The sequence below is a fragment of the Falco peregrinus genome, chromosome 14 (assembly GCF_023634155.1).
Source record: "Falco peregrinus isolate bFalPer1 chromosome 14, bFalPer1.pri, whole genome shotgun sequence".
Lineage (NCBI taxonomy): Eukaryota > Metazoa > Chordata > Aves > Falconiformes > Falconidae > Falco > Falco peregrinus.
In genome coordinates, this window is record NC_073734.1 from 279,722 (window position 1) to 301,714 (window position 21,993).

The window sequence follows — 21,993 nt, forward strand, 5'->3', positions numbered from 1 at the left end:
AGTTACCAAGCCTGGATTACAACCCAGAGCCCCAGACTGCATTGCTTGTGAATACGCAGAAAACCTCCTGTTGAAGGTGCCTTGATATGCTCCTGCTAGCGGTGCTTCATTTAGCTAGAGATTTAATTGTTCAGGCTGTAAATGGGATACTCCTTTTGTGTCTTGTTTTCTTGTTTCTGTATCACTCTAATCTGCCTTTGCACTCGTACAGATTTTTCTTTGCTTAGAACAGCTTTCATTGAAATGCTGATAAAATGTGCCCTTTCTGAGGCAAACCCAGGATGCTTTCAAGGTAAAAAAAAAAAAAAAAAAAAGAAAGATAGATTAATTCTGCCAATTAAAGTCTAATTATTCTCCGGTCATTCAAGAATAAACTTCTGTTCTCCCTGTCTGATTTCCAGGCTGTAATCTCACTGGGACAGGTATTGCCTTGACATTTGCATCTCTTGAGGTTTATAGGTGGCAGGAAAAGACGGATTCCTGAGGAACTCAGTGTCAAGTAGTGCATGCAAATAACTCTTGCCATCTCCGTGCCCTTCAAAAACCCTCCTCCGATCGTATCGCTAGCAGTCAGACTCTTGAGCCTTGCTGCAGAAAACTGGATGCAGGGTATGGGGGAGACGAGGTCATTTTATAGCTTAGGATCTTCTGAGTGCTGGAGCTCTTCAGGAGTTGGGTCGGTGGCTCAGTTCCTGGCCCTGTATGTTCTCTTTTTCTGCTGCTGACTGTGGTTTCTTGGCCCCTTGCTAATACAGGTGAGCTGGAGTGAGCTGGACGGCAGAAGGAACGTAGTCCCCAAAGGTCCCACAATAATCCTGATGTGCCTCTCCGTGTTGCAGCCCTTTCTCTGTTGATCCCTCTGCTGGGACTCTTGGGATTGGCGATGCCATGCAAGTAACGGTGGACTTCCACCCAGAGAAGACTGGTGATTATTCCAGGCCCCTGACAGTTCACTATGACACAGGTAAGGTCTGGGCACTGCATGGTGCCCAGTCTCTGCGTCCTTCAAAACAGAGACCTTTCAAAGCAGAAAAATGTTAAGCTTGCTTTGCAGACTACTTCTAAAACCTTTTCTTTCAAAACCTCTGTATGTTTCGGTGCTTAAGTGAGCAGGTAAGGGGCAAAGGCTGCGTGTGCCCTCGTTCTGTGTGGCTGTGTGCCGGTCTCTCCCTGGGGGATGCTGGTGTCGGCTGGGTGCTCTCCACCCAGCACCCCCCATGACTGCCATCTGCCATCATTCCCTGTTGTCCCGGTCACCTTAATTGCCTCTCCAGGTGTATCTCCCCTGTCCCGGCTTTGCCTCAAAGAAAAGTGACAAATAGTTGGTGTTTAGGGGGCTTTTAAAGTGCATCCCCTCAAGCAGGAATGAGGTTTTTTGGAATCGGGTTTTGCTGGGAGTTGCTGAGTCGGAGGCGGGAGGAACCTTGATTCTCCGTTACGGTGTGCATATGCACGTGTGAAGCTTCATTCCTTGGCGGTGCTATGTTTGAAGCGCGACGTGGGAATGCGTGCCTCTGTCAGACTCGCTCCAATGCCGCTGTCTCTTACACATCTGTCCCCTGCACTGCTTCTACGTTGTTTTGCCGCAGAGCCTTGTTCTTTCTTTTTGCCTTCTCCCACAGCTCACGACATCAGGACTAATGCAGCCAGGACTTGAGGGCTCTTGGGATTTGGCAGGAAGAGCTCGCTGCCTCCCGAGATAGGTGTAACATTTATATTAGGCTAGGAGAAGCTGAGGTCAGGCCACAGAAACACCATCAGCTTTACGCTTCACTGAAGAGTAAGCGGGGAATATCTTTAGGAAAAGGCGCCATGTTAGAATGCTTCTGTCGGCCTTGGCTCAGCAGGGGTATGTTGTGGTGCCGAACGAGGCGCTTCCTCAGTTGCGTGAAGGCACTTGGCGTGTGTTTCCTCTCGCCTGAGAGGGAGGTTTGGTTTGTCCCTGTTCCTCAGCGTTGGTCCTTGGAAGTGTGGTGTCCTAACCGAGGGGATACTGTGTGCTGCTTTAGCCCGGCAAAGAGCATTTTAGTTGTCTTGGGTTTGTGGAAGTTACAAATGCTCCTGTATCTTCCAAACACTTATGTAGCCTCACGACTTATTTCATCTTTGTCTAATGTTTTCCAGTTATTGACATATTCACGGAGAATGGTTGATGCTCACTCAGAGGAGCTTATTGTTTTGGGTAACAGTTTCTAGGACGGGTGACTGAAATATCAGCTAGGGAAGCACAAAAACGTGCCTTATTTGTATGCCTATACAGAATCTATAGGATAAAATTCAGAGGGCTAGAATTTCTCTGGGGCAGATGAGCAGTGACAGTGGAGATTAGGGCCGTAGGGTTTATACTTTGTGACGGAACAGAGTGAGCGAATAATTAGGGCCAGGATCTTCGTGGCTTGCTTTGAAAAACCTGAGAGTCTTGTTCTTACTGAAACAGCTGGTTCCCCCATAGTCAATCTTTGCAAAAGTGATTTGTGTGGGTAGGCCACGGGGATAAACTCTCTGCTGGCTCTGAGATGGGTGTTTTCCCAGGAACACGTGCAGCTCCCTGGGAGATGAACCCAGGATTTCATTCCTGCCTGCCAGTACAATGTTGCAGTTATTTTGAAATAAACTACGAATTGCGAAGGAGAGCAAGGGGATAATGAAGGGATTATCTCTCTAGCTTTGAAGCGTACAGGTAAGTGAAAGGCTGCTGAGATGAATTGCTAAAGTGAAGCAGAAACGTGTAATCAATCAGTCTTTCGAGGTGTGGTGCAGAGCTTATTGCAGGAGTAGTGCAGAGCACCAGACAGCGTTCCCTGACCTCGCGTGGCGAGCCCTGGCTAATGTGTCCGGCACCACGGCAGGCTCCCTGTGACGCGCGTACAGAAAGCAGCCGGGTTGCTCTTTCAGAGCCACCAACAGAGTGTTTATTAAGAAGCAGAAGTGCTAAGAGCAAAACAGCAGTTTAAGGTGTTGGGAGGCGTTTCCCTCGCTTGGCTGTGTATCAGTACTGACTTGCTCGCAGGCAGCAGTCGTTCTCAATGGATCACACCCTTCTTAGGGTGACTTACGCAGGATCAGGTGAACATTGCTTAAATTTCTGCTGAAGCTGGGTCAGATCTGTCCCTAGCATTGCTTAAGCAAGCATGGAGCTCTTCCATGTGAACAAGTCACAATTTTTCCCTTAGCGTATGATTTGGTTGATTTAAATTGTGTGTCTTTTGGGCTGGTTAGGAGCACAGGTACTGTCCCCTGGATAGACTGTGTGTGTGGTGGCGGTTCTGTTGCTCCAAATTTATGGATGAGTGTGGAGAAAATGTTTGCTGCTATGAGCGTAATGATTTACAATGAAAACTTGTCCTTCAGTGCTTTACATGCCTAAACTCCTCCTTTTCGCCTGTGTACATGTGTCTGGGTGTGAAAAATCCCAGCTCGTACTGAAATGAGGGTGACTTGGGATGTTCTGGGCTCCAGCATATCCCTGTCCAGCACCTTAACATCAGATTATGGTACTTGAAAGGGTTTCTGAAACCTGCGTGCGAAGCACTCGTACAGCTTTGGAAAAGGTTTCAATACCACTGAAAGTCCTGTCGGTCACTTGGCCTTTCCCAGATGACGTTCAGCCCACCCTGTGTGGACCGTGTGGATGTGGGAAAATAAGTTTATGGAGGTAAGTCCTAGTCTCAACCAATCCAGTATTCATAAAGTTTCGATATTCTTTCAGCTGTCAAGTCCTGCTCAAGTGAGATGATGCCCAAGCTGCTTGCCCTGAGTGCTGCTGATTGTACACCAAACCCAGCTTGCTGCAGTAACAACATTTATTGCAACCTGGCAGCGTAGCACCAGCTTGGTGTGGGAAGGTGAGCTTTGCTCAGGGACACGTGGCTGAGGAGATGCATGACGGGTTCCCAGAGGTGTGCCAGAGGTGCAAAGCAAATCCACCAGTCCAATGCCATCCAAAACAATAACGTCTACGGCAGGTGCTCCATGCAGGTGAAGAAGGCTGCCAGAGACAGGAGGTGCCGGCGAGATGCTTGGAGTTGTGGAAGGAGAATTGCTTCTCTACTCAGAGCTCCCTAAATGCTGACTCACATTAGGCTCCTGTCTCCAACGAGTACTAGTATAGTATGATGGGTGGTCTTCAAGGTGTAGGACCAGATCCTGTGCCTGTATGTGGGTGCCTCCAGTGCCCACTGGCCCTTGTGGCAAGGCGCTACAACACGCTTCTAGCCCAGGGGATCTGTGGTGCGGTATTGAAATTCCTCTGTGCAGTTTTTCCCCATCGGTTGCTGCATCCCTTGGCATCTCTTTGTCAGCACAGAAAACTTCAGTAATTAGCAAAGCACCACAGAGCTTGTGCGTGGCCGACGGACGCTATGTATTGAGATGCTTTTATTGCTGTCAGTAATAAAAGTAGTGATGCGGATGGCTCTCTTTCAGTAGCTCTGTGAGTCTAATGCAGAAGCAAAAGCCTGGGGCAGGATCTCACCCTCTTTGAGGGGGGAGATCAGAACCCATACCCATAGGAGTATTTTAGGAGACAGCACACCCAAGAGGAGGCAGCCCTCAAGCAGAACTGCCTATTCCATTACTCTTCTGTCTCCCCTTGGTTCAGAGCCCCAAAAAGTGGTTTCCCCAGAAGAGAGGTAACGTGTGTGGCTCAGGAGTAGTTCTCGGTGGTTTTGGTCCTGCTGGAAGCCTCCAGCCTTGTGCTAAAAGCCTGCTGAGGAACCGTCTAGGTGTTTGGCAGATGAATACCCTGTTTTCCCTCAACTTCCCACACAGCTTGCAGGAGGGCTGACAGCTGCTGAGCAGGAGCTGTGCTAAAGCAAATCTTGGCTTGTTTGCTGTGGATGGCAGACCCAGGCTCAGAGCATCCTTTGTGGTTCTGCACGCCCAGGGCACAGATGGGGGAGTTCAGCCTCGGCTCCTCAATTGCTTACTTCAAGGGCAGGTAGAAAGTGCGAGCAGGGTCTGATTCTGGCTCCGTGGTTGTTAATCAGAGTGAGTTTTCCTGCGCTGGCTCAGTTCCTATCCCCGTAGGAAGTGGGTGAAGTCATGTCTCCCCTCCTGAGCCCTGGGCAGCAAAACTTGCTCTGTGCCAGATTCAGGTTATTCCTATATGGCAGGAGAGAGCAGCTAAACAGACTTCTTCAGTGCAGCACGCTGGGAGCTGGAGACAATGTGGAGCAGAGCTTGCCTTGCCCTGGGTCAGGGAGGGGTCTGGCTGCCTTGTTCCCCCGCCGCTGAGCTTTGCTGCCTGGCCCTGGAAGCAGGGGGTCCCCAGCACCGTTTCCTCCCCATTGCTGCTTGCTAGGCGTGGGGCAAATGCCAGCAGCCTCGTAGAATCATAGAATGATGGAGGTTGGAAAAGACCTTGAAGATGACCAAGTCCAACTTAACCCCGGATTGCCAAGCCCACCACTAAACTGTGTCCCGAAGCACCACATCTGTGTGTTTGTCAAACGCGTCAGGGGTGGTGATTCCAGCCTGCAGCGTGGAGAAGCAAGCCCTGCCGGAGCCGTCTCCTCCCTGGCAGGCTCCCGCCAGCCCCCCAGTCCCGAAGGCTGGCCAGCAGCTGCTGCTTAGGCTGCCCGCACGCGGGGGGCTGCTGCAGGGGGGTTTGGTACTGAGCACCAGAGAGCTACTGGGATGTGTGGTTTGGGTTGGTCAGTAAGCGTGATGAGCTGGCCTCAGATCTTCCCCTTCCTCTAAGCCAGCACCAACACTTGCACGATAGACAAGATCTCCTTAGGGCAACGTAAGCATAAAAAATAATAACAAAAGAATTTCTTGGGTAGATCTGGAAGAACTGGCTGGGGATCACTGTATTTAGTGCGGCAGCAATGCTCAGGGTGGCAGGGGATGTCAGAAGAGGATCTGGGTCTTCTGCCCTACACAGGACGGCCTGAGCCACTGCCCTGAGATGCCTCTGCCCTTCTCAGTCTAACCACAGGCAGCTTCTCTGTGCTGCAGCAGCCTCTGGAGCTGTGAGTGATAACCGCCAGCTTGAGAAAGCACCGAGGTTTCATCACAAATGGGGGAAAATGAGGCATGAGATCACAGGAAAAATCAAGGCATATGAAACACGATTAATTAGGGAGCTGATGTGGAGCTCTTCAGTCACCTGTGGCACGACAGAGAGTTTGGTGTGGTGTGTTAGAGCCATTTGGGTTTGGTGAAGATGACGGTAACTACAGAACCGGGTGTGCTCGGCTGGCAGCAGGGCAAGCACAGCCTGTGCATCTCGGCCGCGGTGGGAAACTGTGGTAGGGGCTGCATCGCGTTGCAAATGGGCCGAGGGGAATTGTCAGGGGCGCTGCTGACTGCTCAGCTCCTGCACAGATCAGCATGGGGTTCCCAGCCGGGAATGTCGGTGTGTTGGGGTGCTGAATCCCTTTCTTCAGCTGAAATTGATGCTGGGCTTAGCTGGATCAGCTTACTTTGGTAAATGAGGCCACCTCTGCAAGGGCTTGGCGGTGTGTTAGTGGCCACTGTACACACGCAGGAAGCTCATTAAATCCCAGCCCTACGTGTTTATTGATGTTTGAGGCTGAACACCTGTGGGCATCTCAGCTACTCGCAAGAGTAAAACATTACCTTGCTGTGATATTAGTCTGTGGTTTTGTGTAGACTTTGGAGAAGACAACCACCTCTGCATGCCTCTCTTCTCTTTCCTTTAAGAACCCCCTTTCTACCGAAGGTCCTGTCATCTTGCCAGGCTGGCACTGCCATCAGTAGCTTCCAGGAACTTGTTTGAAAACAAAATGAAAATCCTATTGGCTTAGCCTCTAGATCAAGCCTTTGTCTTTTCTCTCTGCAAACCCACGGATGGATGTGGATAGGCAGCAGGGTTTAGCTGAAGTTCAGCCCTTGCTGTGTTGCGTTTCACGTTCCTGAGATCACTCAGATTGCTGAGCCCTTGCGGTTTGTACTGACTCCAGCCAGAGCAGAGGAGGCTCAGGACTTGCCAAAAGTCTCAGTTTTGGCTGTTTTGTTCATCCCCAGAAGCAGACTTCCATGTGACGCCGCCTATCCCATTCTTAGCCTGTGAAGGATATCTGGAGAATGTAGTTTTCATCTCTTTGCAGGGCATCCTGGACTGCAGCTTGTCTCTTCTATCATCAGTGGAAATCACTAGTATGTTCTTAGGTGCCATGAACCCTGGATGCGTTTTGGGGCAGAACTGACCATTCATTAGTCTCCTTTCCTGGTGGATCAATCAACGTCTGCTGAGAAGCAGAAGAGTAGCTTGAAGGGTGATTGATATATGAAGTGGCGTATTAAGCATGTCTTTGCCAGGCAATCAGAATGAAGGTTCCTGCCCTGTTTTTCCCCATGGGCCAAAAGCAGTGTTTCAGTGATCAGCAACCCCAGCGTATCATGGCTGTAGTACCAATAATGATTATATATAGCCCACGGCATCCTGGATATGCGGCAGCGCTGTCTTGTGTTATCCAACAGTTTCATTGTCCTTTCAGTCCATTCTGCGAGGCTCCGTCACACTGGGCAGCACAAAGGCTCTGTGCTGGCTCCCAGATATTCCTGCGCTGGAGTATTTCATCCTGTAAGAAAGCCAACAGCCCTTCCTAAGCACAGTGCGGAGGAGGTAATGGGGAATCCTTTGGGTGCTCCATTACAGGAGGATGCACAACAAGGAGCCTGGTGGAAAGCAAGGTGACTCCTAAGTGCAGGAGAGCCGTCTGAAGAGCCTGCGACCTGTCCCGTAGACGCTGTGGCTGGTCATTGCTCTCCATCTGCCTTTTCCTGCCCATCTGTTGTCTCACGGTGGCTTGCAGTGCTCTGGGGTAGCAGATCCTTTCCTTGCGATGGGCTGCATGGGCTCAGAGGGGGCGTTGCTGGGGGCTTTAGCTGTTGACAGCATCAGCTGTGGCAGCAGTGATGATTAGGGTGCCCTGAGCTTTGTTGTAGCCTGGGCAATGGTCCTGTAGAAACCCCTGTGCTGGCAGCAGTTATTTAATGGTGAGGTTTATAAACAAGCTGCTCCTAGGGCTGGAGTAACTAGCACGATGGTTTTAATGATGTCTGAAGGTAGCTCATGAGCACTGCCTCAGAGAAGCACTTAAAAATGACTGTCGCTGCCCTGTGTTTTGCTCTAGTGCTGGAAATACGAGCGTGGGGACTGACAGGTGGCCTTTGTCAGAGACCCAGCACACTTTGTAGGTGATGCCATTAGCTTCCTGACAGCAAAACAGCTCAGAGCAGCGCTCCTGGCTCTGACCGAGGTAGCTCTGTGGGAGGTGCAGCCAAAAGCATATGGTGGGGAGGGCTGGATCCCGCCGCAGGGGACTCCTCTTGCTTTCCAGAGATCGTTAGCCTGGTGAAGTGACTCCCTTCTCCGGTGGTGAAGTGGTACCAGCAGACCTTTGCATGCTGTTTGAAAAACCAGAATATGCTGGTGATGGTGAGGCAGTTGGGTATCGTGATAGTAGCAGGAGCAAAAGAACTGCTCAAAGGGTCGATGTGGAGGTACAATGACACTTCTGAGTGAAGAGCTCGGCTTTCGTTGCTTGCTTGTATTTTCAGTGAAAAAGCAGCAGGACCTGTCTCTTTTAGAAGAGGTGAGAGCCAGGCATAGTTTTCTGACAAACTGGGCAAATTAACTTAAACTTGCTTTCCCTGTTACCCAAATATTCTGAACCTGACTGTCATGCACTCCTAAAAAGGTTTAAAATCCAAATTCAGCGAGGAGGGAGTTACAGGGATAGAGGGAGAATATTACGGTGAGGACGAAAGGCAGCAGAGTGCTGTTTTGTTTCTCTTCAGTCTAATCCATCTGGCTACCAGCTTCCTAATATTTAGAGCAGTAATCGATGGAGGAAGGTACTGGCTGTTGAATGCTGGGAACGCATTCTTCATAAAACCTGAAATTTGTTTTGAAATCTTGTTCAAGGGTTTGCTTAATATTCGGAAAGATATTTTAGCTCCTCTGTAAATTCCCTCTCCTCCTGCACAACAGGCCCCCCAGAGGATGACCCAGTGCTGGGTTTCTTACTTTCAGATAGTTAAAAGTTACCATGATGTGCTAAGATACCGGTGGCCATAGCCATGCAGATGGATGCTGGAATAAAACACGGTGGTGTTCCCGCTGTCTCAGAGAGCATCGCTCAGGAGTGCACAGCCCAAAGCACCTGCTCTACTGCTGTGTAAGAAGCCTCTCTTTTAATTTCAAGTTCAGGTGTTGCTTTGTTCAGGTTGCAGAGTGAGCTGTGTCCTGCTGTCTCTGGGAAATACGTCAAAAGCGTGTAAGAATGAGAGAGCTGACAGCCTGTAATAAGATCATCGTGTTGTGTAAGTAACGATAGGGCAGGTACGTCTGGATTCAGTAAATGTGCTTTCATGGCAGCAAAGCATCCCAAAGCACAGACCCACGGACATTACCCCATCAGGTGAAATACCTAGGGCTACATTGCTGGTACAGTACAGAGATTGTTTTGTTGTTGTTTTTTTCTTTTCCTCCAGACTTATATATTAAACCATCAAGAGTCTTAAATAAATGTCACATCTGATTTGGCACCCAGGCCATGAAGCCTGCAGCTGCCCTGGGCCAACCCTGACAGCTCTGCTGTGTCAGTTTATCTGCCTGGCAGAAAGACCTGCTGCTCCCTCCTGACTCGCTGGCGTCTGCACGCTCTCGTCTGTACCGGGAGGTTTGTGGGTTTACACAGTCAGCACGATGCCAGATCCTTCTCTCTGTGGTAGAAGGTGCTCCGGCAAAGCCCTCCAGCCTTCAGAAGCGTCCTCGGTGCCTGCAGCCGGGAGTGTAAGTGCTCTCCAGGAGAGCAGCGGTAGGGGATGCTTAGCAAAGCGTGTAGAAGCAGGCAGTGCATATGCTTTCTCCCTCGTGGGCCTTGGAGGCAGCATTTTTCTGTGCTGGAGGCTTTATTCATGTCTTTGTTTAATCGCTTCTGATGGTTTTACCTTCCAAGCCTTTGTCCAGTTGCTTTGTGGATTTATAGCGATGAGCGCCTGTAGGCACCTATGGCAGTACGTTCCAAAGGAAGGAATATTCCTTGGAAAAGTACTAGTACTACTTTTCTCTAATTTTGACTAATACCATTTCAGGCCCTCGGGTTCCTGTTTTACAACAAATTGTGACAACTTTTTCCTCGTTCACTTTTTCCCAGGCCATTCATACTTCTACAAACCTACCTATGTCCTGTGTGGTTTCTAGGTTGAGGAATCCTGTTCAGTCTTCGTATAGAAGCTGCTCTGTACTTCGGAGAAGGGCAGAAAGAACGATTAAATTTCAAAGGCTTCAGGTTGGTTTTTAAGATCAGAACTATTCCCATTATTTCAAGACCCACCTGGCCATGGGTTTAGACAGGGAGATCATGATAGTTTTCGTGGAGTTCATTTTGCAGTACTTTGTTGTCTCGTAGAGCATTTTTCATGTCATGTTTCCATGAACCCGAGTTGTACATGCTCAAAGCACTGTGCATGTCTCCCATTTCTTGGGTCCTGCTTCCTCTGCTTGCCAACGTACGCCGAGGATTCAGCGGAGGGGGGAGGCAGTGCTTATAAAGCACACCTGCCTCTGTAACGCTTCTGAACCTCAGTTATTTTTCTACGCTAAGTTGTCCGTTCCAGAAAGCAGGCTGTCCAGTCATTGGAGACGTCGCTGTTTCTCTCGCAACATAACTCATCTCTGGCCACGAATCCCTCCCACTCCTCCTGGGCTCCCTTAAGAGCAGAGAAGTTGAGGTTATACAGGCACGAAGGCTGAACTCTCCATGTGTGGAGGTGAGGGAATGGCTGCAGAGATCTGTTTGAAGGGTGATTCATTCCCAACCTCCCTCCAAGAGAGGGGCTCTCTTTCTCCTGGCACGGCTGTGATTCGCCGCATTGTGTCTGCCTTAGGGTTTAAGGAGTCCGTGTAGGACACCGCCAGCTCTCCCCCGTGCTGTTGCGTGGCCGCCTTGGAAAGGCAGGTCCATCCCCTGGCTGCCTTGCTGTAACCCGTGCAGCGAGGAGAAGGCTCTGCCTCGGCAGGGGGATGCTCTCCAGGGATGGCCGGGTCGCTGCCCTTCTCAGCTGGGGCTGGCTCTGAGGCTTTAAACACGCTCCACAGAAGTGCCATTTCGACGGAGAATGTCTCGTGTTTGTGGTTTGCTTCTCACCTGGAAACCCTCACCTGCAACAGGCAGAGTAGGCTCGGTGCTCAAGTTTGAGATGGTTGACTCCCAGGAGTTGCTTGGTTGGGAAGAATGAAGGTTTGGAAGCTCTGGCAGTGAGGGACGCTTTGGTGGGGGTCTCTTCTGGAGGGTGAAGTGCTGGCGGGTGCTCCAGCAAGACTCCAGGCGTTAATCGGCTGCTGTGTGCAGCCAGGGGCTCTCTCCTCTTCGGTCTGAGGTGGAAAGCAAAGGCGTGCTCGCTCGGGTTGTGGGACAGCTTGGGAATACTCGGTGCAGACTTGCACGCTCAGGCACAGGCACCGACAGGCTCCAGGCAGAAGAAATGGGCTTGCAGGGCTGTGATGGGCAGGTTGGCGTGGGCCGTGCCCCACCAGTCTCGTTCCGACCTGTCTGCACAGACACACAGCAAGTGAGGGTGCTGCTGCTCCAACACAGTGAAGTTCTCATCTGCGTCCCATCCTGCCGTGGGCTGTCACTTTGCTTGCCTCCCTCTTCTGCCTGCATGCCCCAGGCACCTTGGCTTGTTGGCAACAAGGGATCAGGAGAGACACAACCCCGGTGGCGTGCTTGCAGGAGACTCTGGGCGAGCCGTGACCGAGGTGGGACTCCTGAGAGTCACCTGAACGACTCAGATGCAGAATTCCCTGGGACCCGAGTGGGATGGCAACCCAAAGGCCACCTGGGCACATCTGAAAAAGTCCCCCTGTAGACAGGGTCACCTTGGGGATAAATCTTCACAAGCCCACCCAGAAATAAGGTGCTTAAGGTGGTGTCCAGGACATCCTCGTGCTGTACACATGCAGCTATCAGGCTGTGATAAAGGTATTGATCTGTGGAACTGCTAATACAGCTAAAGGCTGTGACACTTCTGTTCCCTGTGGCTTCCTCTGTTCCTTGTACTCCCATCAGCAAGGGCGATGAGCAAAGTCTCGCTTTTGCTTTGTTCCAGGTGAAGATATTCACACAAGCCTTCATGGAGCCGCTGAAGATGTCAACATCAGGCTAGACAGGAACTCCTTGACAGCTGGGAAGACCTACATCACGCTGTCAAACCACAGATCCGTGGTCATCCACAATCGGAGTAAAGTCATAGCCCACTCCAGTGGAAGGCTTTTGTTAGTCAAGAAGGGGAGGATCAGGAGAACCTGAGGTTCGTTGGGAAGATTCATTTCAGTAAGACAGGCTGCCCAAGGGTAAAACTAACGTACGGCCTCAGAGGGATGTTGGTGCTTTTTTGAATGGCGTAGGACAAGTAAACCATCCACGACACCAGGGTGTCCCCCCCTGGGCTTCAGGGTAATGGAGCTCAGTGCTTCCCATTCCGGTTCCATCCATGTTCCAGTTCATGTTTTGGGGAGGAAAGGTTGCATTTCCTCGGAGAGCAAATTCCCGTCTGTGGGAGCCCTAAGTCAGTGAGGCCAGGTCCCTGGGCTCGCAGAGGGTCTGTGAGGCTGAGGAAGGTGTCGGCACTCCTTACCTGGGACTGCGTTGAGCGGTAGCACCTAACAGCTGCAGGCAGCGTACCTGTTGTGATATTCACTGCAGTTTCTTCCCCTCCAGCTTTGATAAGATGGCAACCTTCTTCAGCCTTCTTGTCCAGTAGTGCGCAGGGCAGGGTGCTTTGCTGGCCCCGAACGTTGAGGCCATCCGGCTGTAGGATGCTGAATTGCCTTGCGCTGTCCCGGGTTCCAGCACAACGAGGTATCCCTGCCCCTTCTCCGGGGCTCGGAGAGTTCGGAGGTGGAGGGTTCTGCGGGGAAGGCAGGGCAGCACAGGACTTGGAAGTGCCTTTGGGCGTCAGCACCTGTGTCTTCGTGGTGCTGAGAGGTGGGGCAGGCTCTCCACAGGGTGTCTCTGAAGCTTTGAAATTCCGTTTGGGGCAGCAGGGAAACACTTCTAGCCCAAGGGGATGCACTGGAAAAGACACTTAGAAGCTGGGGTGATTTAGGGAGTCCTTGTGTGCCTTCTCAGAGTTGAATGGCTGTAGGTGTATAGGAGTTAGTCTGAACCCAGAGCTGGTCAGGAAACTGCCTTCAGCTGGAGAACTTTTTGAGGGCTTCTGAGCAAATAAAGTTCAGTGTAATTAGGTCAGAAATGCCTTGAAGGCCAAAACTAGTTTTCCACTCTTCTCTGTTTTTAATTGCGCAGTGTGTGACTTCTGTGCAAGATCAGTGTGTTAACAGAAAAAGTCTCATGACCTTCTCTTAGTACGTCCCTGCGCCATTCTTTTAGCATCTCTTCCCACCTGCCTATCTCAGATGGGACCCTGAGTGATCCTCTCTCCCCTCAGAAGCAACCAGGTTTCCCCACAGTTAACTTCAACCCATTTTTTTCCAATGGCACTTGATCTTATGCCAGCTCGTGTTCTGTACTCTGAGCAGAGTGCTTTGTTCTTCCTTACTTGCAGTCTTAGGGGTGGTCATAGCTCCGAGGCCACTGTCCTGCTGTAGCAGAAGCTTTTGAGATGTCAGAGCAGAGAGGACTTTTACGATGGGAGGAGGCAGTTCAGCACCCTGCGCTTGGCTGTCACCCCAAAAGACCTGGATCATCACAAGGTCTACCCAGGGGTTTGCTCTGTCTCCCTCCTGCAGGACTTTCTGGGATTCAACAATGGAATTATTGTCTGTTGATGAAGGCTTAGTTGAGGGTTGCTCATCTTGGTGCCTGGAAGCCCCCCTCATGCACAGCGCTGTAGGTCAGCCGTGGAAAAACATTTCTCATGACACTCCACAGGGAGCAAGCCAAAGAAAGTATTTTTGGCACTGGTGACAGCATTTGCCCGAGGCTCTGTCTGCGTGCTGCTAGTAATGTCCATGGCTGTGTTTCCTTTCTAAATGTATTGGAATTTAGCTGGGTGGTGATTGCGGTCCTGTTTATACCACGTTGCCCTGATGTGCTGTGTATGGAGCCTTCCCCTCATCCCCCTCGAGTAGTCACCTGCTGGTCCTTGGTGGCCAGGGGACTGGAGCGTGAAGGGGGCACATCCACGTGCCAGCTGGGAAGCAAGTGCTCTGCAGCAGTGCTCCCTTCTCACCTCTCGGTTGCGAGCTTTAAACACTAGAATGATTGCTGCTACAACTACCGAGTGAGGGAGAGGTGACCTGTGTCAAAGCTCTGTGGAGAAGGCCAAAAAGAGAAAAATGTTGAAGTGGTTCAAGGCTGGATGTAAGGGTTTGCATTCAGAGATGCTGGTCCTGCCTTCGTTATTGGGTGATGCTAGGCAAAGTCCCTTCACCTCTCGGGGCCTCTGTCTTCATGCATATAAACCCATTAATTTCACTGAAGTCATGCAATGCCTGAAAGTCCGTGAGTTGGCTTTTCAAATGCTCTGGGATCCTCTGCTGGATGGCAGTGTAGGCAGTGGAGCAGATCTAGTTTGCTTATCCCTGCCAGTCCAAAAGGGAAGGTAAAAAAGAGTGATGCTGGTAACCTGCAGCTGAATCCCAGCTGCTCTCCCCTTGCCAGCGAAGCACTGCAGTGTGTGCTCCTTCATCTTCATCCATCTCCCCGAGCACCTCTACGGGAGGAAAAGCCATCTGAGGGTGTTGGTGGGTTGTCCATTAGTCGTGGCAGTAGCTTTGAGCCAGGAGGCTCTCCTGAGGGCTGCTAGCTTTCACAAACCTCCTCTTAGCTCGTGAGTGTGGCGTAAAACTACCTGCCATGCCAGCGAACAAGTGATAACCTGATCTGCTTGGGACCCCGTGGCTTGGGGTCAGCCCCTTGCTGAGCTGCTCCTGCTGTTCCTCCCCCCGTGCGTGGCTGCTCCTGCGCTTACGCGACAGTCTCTGCAAATATGTTGTTTATTAAATGATCTGCTTGGTTTGTGTCTCCCCATGGCTGCAGGCGCTGTCGCAGGCTGCAGAAGCAGGAGGAGAATGAGAGGGATTCTTTTCTCAAGCAGCGTGCAATGGACCCCACGCTCCAAGAACGCCTTTCCCTTCTCTCCCGTGCCTTCCAGAACCAGAGGGCAAAGGTGCGAGAAGACTCTATGCTTTTCTCCAGTGATATTTTTGCCATTGAGCCGGTGGTAAGTGATAGCTGAGAACCTCTCTTCCTCCTCCTCCTCCTCCCTGAATGAGGTCACTTGGCAGATACCCGCGTCAGCGTCTTGATGTGCCGAGAGGGAAGACATGAGGTTTCTAGTGAGGCTGGGAGAGGTTGTTGCAAAAAGCGTTTCTAAACAGTGAGGTCCTGGCAGGCGGCGAGAGCCTGCCTAAAGCTGAGCTCTGCTGCAAGGGCTATAAATTAAGGGCACTTCATAAGTGTCCTTACAGTGTTCAGGGGTACTGATTATTATATATAAGGGCAGGCCTTACACGTAGCGTATGGGGATTAACCATGGGCATTAGTTCACCTATTGAAGAATGAAAAGGTCCTCTATGGAAAGGAGGCCAAGTTCAGCCCGTTTAATCACGGAAAGACCAATCCCTTCATATAATCTGGATTTATACCATGTGTGACTCTCCCTCCCAGCATCGTCTGTGAGCCTGCACGCAAGGCTGGCAGCTTTAAACGAACTTTTTGAGTTTCATTGCAGACTTGGAGAAAACTTTTTGCTTTTGCGTTTGCGCAATCAAAACCTCATGTCCTTCAATGAAACAGAGCCCTGACTCTGAGTATTTGCATGGTCTGAGATGAAGAATGCCTGCTGCCTGAGCAATGCAAAATCCCTTCTCATCCTGTTGCAAACGCTAGAATAATCTGAGCCTCTTCTTTCTTTTATAGTAGGTGAAACGATTTTTTTTTTTTTTTAAGGAAGGGGATCTTGTTCTCTTCTTGGTTACTCCCATAGCCCGAATGAGGCTGAGAGCCCCCCATGTGAGCACAGCTGCAGTTTCACACCACTGCAGCTGAGAGCAGCATGATGGGACCAAGAGCCTGTGTCAGAGCAGCGGGGGTATTGCAGAGAGCGGGAGCCGATCACCTGAGCTGTGCCAGCTGGTTTTGGAGCATGTCCCAGGGCTCCTGCTTCATTACAACTGGGCTAGGTCTCCATAACGAGCTTAACCTGCTCTTGGGCTCCTGAAGTGCATTAGGGTGAGGTCCAGCAGCCTGGCTGCCCGCTGAGTCCTGGTGCTCCGTGTAGCGCTGTACGGACCCAGAGTGTAGCCTGGCCTCAAGTCTCGAGTGGAAACCTTTCCTGAATGGCTGTGTTGATGTTACAGTTGGCTTAGGACTGGGTGTAAGTGGGATACTACAGGAGTCGTTCCCCTCCTGGCTGGTTCAGCATTATCAGTCTTTAGATTTCCATTAATTCCATGATTTATGGAACAATGGGTTTCACATTCATAGTTTTGCTGATGTCTGTCTTCCCCCCTGGCGTACGGGTGTCTTCACATCAAATGTTAGTCTTTTTTCCTATCAAATGTAAAATCTAAAAATCCACTGCTGCTGACTTCCACAACCTTCTCCCCGGTGAGAGTCCCGTAACTTCTAGCGTGGACAGAGACCCTTCTTGCAGCACCGTGTAAATCTGCTGGAGGGGCCCCACCAGAGCTGGGACCTTGCTGCCTCGGACCTTCTGGCCAAAAGCGGCGGCTGCTCTTCCCACCTATCACCTGTGGTGCCTGGGAGCACCCTATAGAAAGAATCGAACCCTTGGAACAAGTGGCTGGAGGTTCCCAGAGGTTAGGAGGCCGCTGGAGGGACGATAGCTTTGGAAAGGCTCTCTGGGCAGGGTGGCTTTGCAGGGTTTGTGCAGCAGCTTTGCTGTGTAAGCGGGCCGTTAGCTGCCAGGGGTTGCTCTCAGTGGAAGCTGCAGCAGGCTGTTTCAGCCTGTATAAGGTTAACTTGCTGATGAAAATAATAAGAGAAAAGAGGAGGAGCGGTTTTGCAGTCAGCCTGTGACCATGAACGTTTTGAGCAGCCGTCCAAGCCTGTGGGAAACAAGCTGTTCTGTAACTCTGACTTCCTGAGTGCATCTCGAAGTTGATTTATTTTTGCAAAGACGCATGGTATGTCAGCAGAAGCATCTGTGGTAGAAGCCCAGGTGGCTCTCAAAGGACAAAGTCCTTGCTTTTTGCTGCACCTTCCCCACCACAGCTTAGCTGTAAGTCACAGTACAGACATGTGGGAGCTGACTCCTTGGAAATGGAAACCAGAGGAAAGGGAGGAAAAGGATTTGTAATCATTGCTCTTACCTTGACAAGTCATCACTGTCTTGTCATTGCCTGGTAGCAACTCCTCAGTGCCACGTGTCAGCTCTGAGCCGATGGAGGTGGTCTTCAAGATGTGCAGGTTACGCAAGTGCTACTGCTGTTGGTGCAGAGGTTGGGCCAGGAGATAACAGCGATATTTGTTCCTGCAAACGTCCACCTCAGCTGAGGTGCCCAGCTGGTCCCCATCCAAATGAGAGGGGACTGCAGAGCACTTTGGTTTTTGGCAGAAGGCGCCATCTCCAGTGGGAGCTATGGTCCATCCCTCCGCTCGCTGTGGGTTCGGTTATTGATGGGAAGGGGCAGATACTGGCTTTGGCGCTGCCTTTTCCCTGAGTGCCCTGAACTAACAGGATGCACTTTGGGGAGTCACTTCAGTACTTGTGTTGCCAGCTCTGTCTTTGGGGGTTTTGGTGTGCTTTGAGCAGTGATTTCCTTTCCATGGATCACCTTCTCCCTCCACCAAACAAAGCAGGCCGACAGTTGGTGGTGCCCCACTTTCCAAGACCAGCTTTTTCCTTTTCAGGCTGGTGGAGGTTGAGGAGATTCGCATTATTTAGGGGCTGAGGGAGGGGAAATAGGATCTGCATCTATTTATGGTTGGTCTCCTTATTGAGGTCACTTCTGTAGCGGTGAGTCATGGTGTGCCGTCCCCTCGGGTATCACGTTGGCATATGCTGTAGCAAAGCCAGGGCACAACAGCAGGAGTTTTTGTGCTGGATCATCATACATCCACCGTCTGTATTTTATGCCACCTGCCAGCTGCAGCCTGCCTGAGGCTGACATTAAGCCAGCAGTGTTGCAATATCGTGTTCACAGCACTGCATAGTTGCATTTCTGTCCTGGCAAGCATCCACGGTAGTTTTCCATGATCTGACTCAACTGCCATCTTACGGAGAATATGCTAGCCGCGGCAGACCGCTGGCTCCTGCCGTGTCCTAGGGCTGGTACGCCTATGTAGCAGTAGCCCGCAAGGGTGAGTAGTGAAGTGTATCCTTTTAACCAGCAATTCTTTCTTCCCCGTGGGGTAGCAGGAATGTGAGGAACCTTTCCAACAGCCTATTTTCATTTCCCAGGAGAAATAGGTCACAATATTTTCCAGTTTTATGGTCTGACATACAGCAGTAATGAAGGGAGAAATGACAAAGGTTTCCCAAAACAGTCATGTCCTTCACAATTTTTTTTTTAGCCACAGAATAGTAGAATAATGTGTAACTGATGATTTCTTCTTGCCCTCTCCCTTTGAGTCAAACAGTCTGGCGTGCAGCTTCACTGACAATACAGGGAAGCTGATTGTGGACGTACTGCCTGAAGTTTCTGTCCAAATACGTTGAATCCTGGAGAATGGTGATTTCATGTCAGAAGCTCAAGAGGTTTGAGTCTGTTAACTGCTGGTGCAGGTTTTCTTGGGAGTGAGGATATGAGTGCAAGGCTCCATCAATAATGCTGCGTTAGGATTGTTGCAGAGAGCTGTGCGGGTGCATATGAATGGATGGGTTGTGTTGCTCGTCCGTAGGCTTGTCTCCTCTGATGCCTTAGAGCAGTCTCATCTGACTGTGCCTTGGGATCCAGCAGCACCCTGGATGTAGGGAGATATGTCCCTTACCAGGATCTTACTGCACCACTGACTGGCTTCCTGGAGCATGGCAGGACATCTGGTGAGTTATACAGCGTACAGAGAGATGCCAGCAACACTGCAGCAATCACCGTGGTCTCGGTGGTGTTGGGCAAATCATCCCGCTGGGGCCTCGGCCGCTGGGAATAACACCTGCAGGGACCCATCGCCACTCCCTCGCTGTTTGAAGATTTACGCTTGCAGGGTTCTCCCAGGTTCTTGCTGAAGCTGGATTTTTTTTGTGCAGCGGAAGTTCACCATTTTGGTGTTCGGTTTGGGTTATTTTGAGCCAGGATCACATTCTAGTGTCAGAGAAATGCCACGTGGGCACTGACCCAGCTCCGGTTCCGCTTCCGACAGCAGCGGTGATGCAGGAACGGGAGGAGGCCAGGACAACTAGGGCTTTGTGTCATGGGCAATGTCTCATACCCCCTGTGGAGACCTGCAGGCAGCTGGAGCAGATTGCAAAGCCCTGATATTCCTCTTCTGCCAGTTGTTGCCTGCAAGCAGAGGGAGGCTTGGACAGTGAGCCCTGGCCGGGGTAGCCAGCCCTGACGGGACCTTGCCTTTGTTTGTGAGCTGGTTTACAGATCTCTTCTGCAATGATGAAGGCAGGCATGGTTTTCTTTCTTTCTATCTTTGTAACTAAGAATGGAAAAATCCATTTGACTTGCTAAATCTCTTCTGATCTGAGAAGACGTGTTCACATGGCTGTAGTGACACAGGGATATAAGGGAAGGTTTGGAGGGAAACCGTATCTTTTCTTTAGGTCAGCTGGCACTTCTGAAGAGATCCTTGATATGCTGAAGCCAGCCAGTTTAGTTCCTTTATTATAGCCCTAATTAAAAAAAAAAAAAAAAAAGGCAAGCCTTTACCGGGTGCTAGTAAAGGTAAGGGACTTAATTTTTTTCACAGCTGCTTCCAAAGTCTTACACATTTTGTAAGTGTTGTTTGCTCCTTGCTCATCATTGATGCTCTAAATAAAGGCTTACAGGGCTGTGGTTGAAAACAAGAAACGTAACGTTTGAAGGTAAATGGTTTGTTGTCTCCTGTCTTAGGAGGGAGATGTCTGGCCAAATTCTTCAGTTGAAATTTACGTGATCTTCAAACCCCGAGAAGCCAGAGTGTATCAACAGTCTGCTGCGACATCTCAGGTACAGCTCCTTTCTCCTCCTCCTGCTACCCACAGCAAAGGCGAGGCACAAATACTCTTCCAGCCCAGTTGGTTCCCACGGAATTCCTAGGAAGAGCCGGTGGTCAGCAGGGCAGTGCCAGCACCTTCCTGCTGTCCCTGTGGCTCCCAGCTGGTCTGTGCAGAGCCAGGGCTTAGCGCGCCTGGCTCCGACCGCTGATCCCAGAGCAGCCAAAGCAGCGAGCTTTCATACCATGCATTCGTTGTGCTGCAAGGTGTTTGTAAAGGCAGAGAGGTACTCGCAGAAGAGCTTTGGTGGACGAGCACTAAGCCCCTATAGACCTCCAGGATGAGCCTTTATTACGTGGATGCACCATCGGGCTCCTGAGGCGGTAGGAGCTGAGTGAAACGTGCTCCCTGCCCCTGGGTCACCTCCCGCTCTCCAGGCGCTGCCAGACCGTAGTGGCTGAGCCCTGCTGAGCGCAGGGTGTCTGTGAACGTGCCACACGTGTGCTGCTGTCCCTGCGTGGGAATCGTCACCTCGTGGCTCAAGTCTCTGCTTCATCTGGGTCGCGTGTTACAGGGCTCGCTGTCCTCAGCAGGGTGAGCACCCTCCCCAGAAGTCAGAGTGCGAGCAGCCTGCTAGACAAGCTTTATGCTCCCCCCGGCTGACAGAAGTGCTGTCAGGTCTTTTTCTGGGAGCGGTTATCACTGACCCACCGAGTTATGCCGCCTTTGCCCTTACAGAGGTGATGGCCTTGCTGTGCTGGCACGGGGCAGGGAATGCTTGCAGCAAGCTCCGTGGTTCAGGTTACCTTGTCCTTCCTCTCCGTCCGTGTGGTGCTGCTTGAGGTGTTTTTCAGGAGTGGGAGGTCCCTGTCAGATTTCCATCCAGGGAACACTCTGGTTTTCCCCATCTAAGAGGAAGGAGGTGCGAGGCCCGTGGTCCCCAGCAGCCAGGCTCCCGTTCTGGAGGGTGCTGAGATCACTAACCCAGCTGCTTCGAGCCATTCCTTACTGCTCCAAGCTGGCAGATACAAAGGCCATGAAACAGCTTTTTATTGATACGGTAATTGCGCAGGGTTTACTTGGCAAATGCCACCTACAGTAATTAACCAGGGCTCGTGTTAACAAACCGCCTTCCTGGCCGCCAGCTGCAGTTGTTAGAGCTGTGGAAGGAAAGGGTTGATTTAAAAAGTTGCTCCCAAGGGAATCCTGGCTCAGCGCTGTGCTCCTGGCCCTGGGATTTTTGCTGTGGTGGTGGGGCTGTCCATCACTTTGCTGCAGGGATCTCCAGGGGTTGTGCCTGGAGAGCTTTTGTTGTTGTTGTGGCAGAGAAATAGGAAAATTACTTACATGCAACCTGGGAGTTACAGGAAACAGAGCTGGGCAAGCGATCGGTGTTTAGAAAGAGGAGCCTGCTCTGGAAAAACCCTCGTGGTCCCTCAGGAGATCTGAACTCTTCCATGGGCCCCTTGGGAGAGGACCTCAAGGAGGTCACCTACCCCCCATCCCTCACAAAACAGAGCTGAGCCGCTGTATCGTCAGGGTGGAGACTGTCCCAGGGTGCAAAAAGAGTTTAAAGAAGAAACCCGTGATCTTTAACTAGGGAGTCATTAATTTTGCTTCTTGACGACTCTGAGCAGTGTGACTGCCTTCCTCGTGCATTTGCATGCCAGTCACAGATCCCTTTGGAGGACGATTTGCAGACAGCGTGTGCCCCTTGCAGGGAATATTTAGAAGCTTTGCCCTAGTGCAGCACTGTGAAATTGCAGTTGGATCTCGAGCCCCACGGGGAAGTGGCTGGCCTCCATGTGTGTTTTTGCAGTTGCCTCCATAAATCGCTTAGCCGAACGCTTCTGGACCAGGTGATTTACAGAACTCATCAGCACTGTGCAACTTGCAAAGCCAGCGGTTAAGAAGTGGTTTGAAATTTGTTTTGTTTAAGCT

At 51.0% G+C, this 21,993-nt stretch overlaps 1 pseudogene; it reads left to right on the plus strand.

The window, feature by feature from the left end:
* The window catches only part of LOC129785669 (hydrocephalus-inducing protein homolog), a 67,688-nt pseudogene that overhangs the window by 20,297 nt on the left and 25,398 nt on the right, over window positions 1–21,993 (plus strand).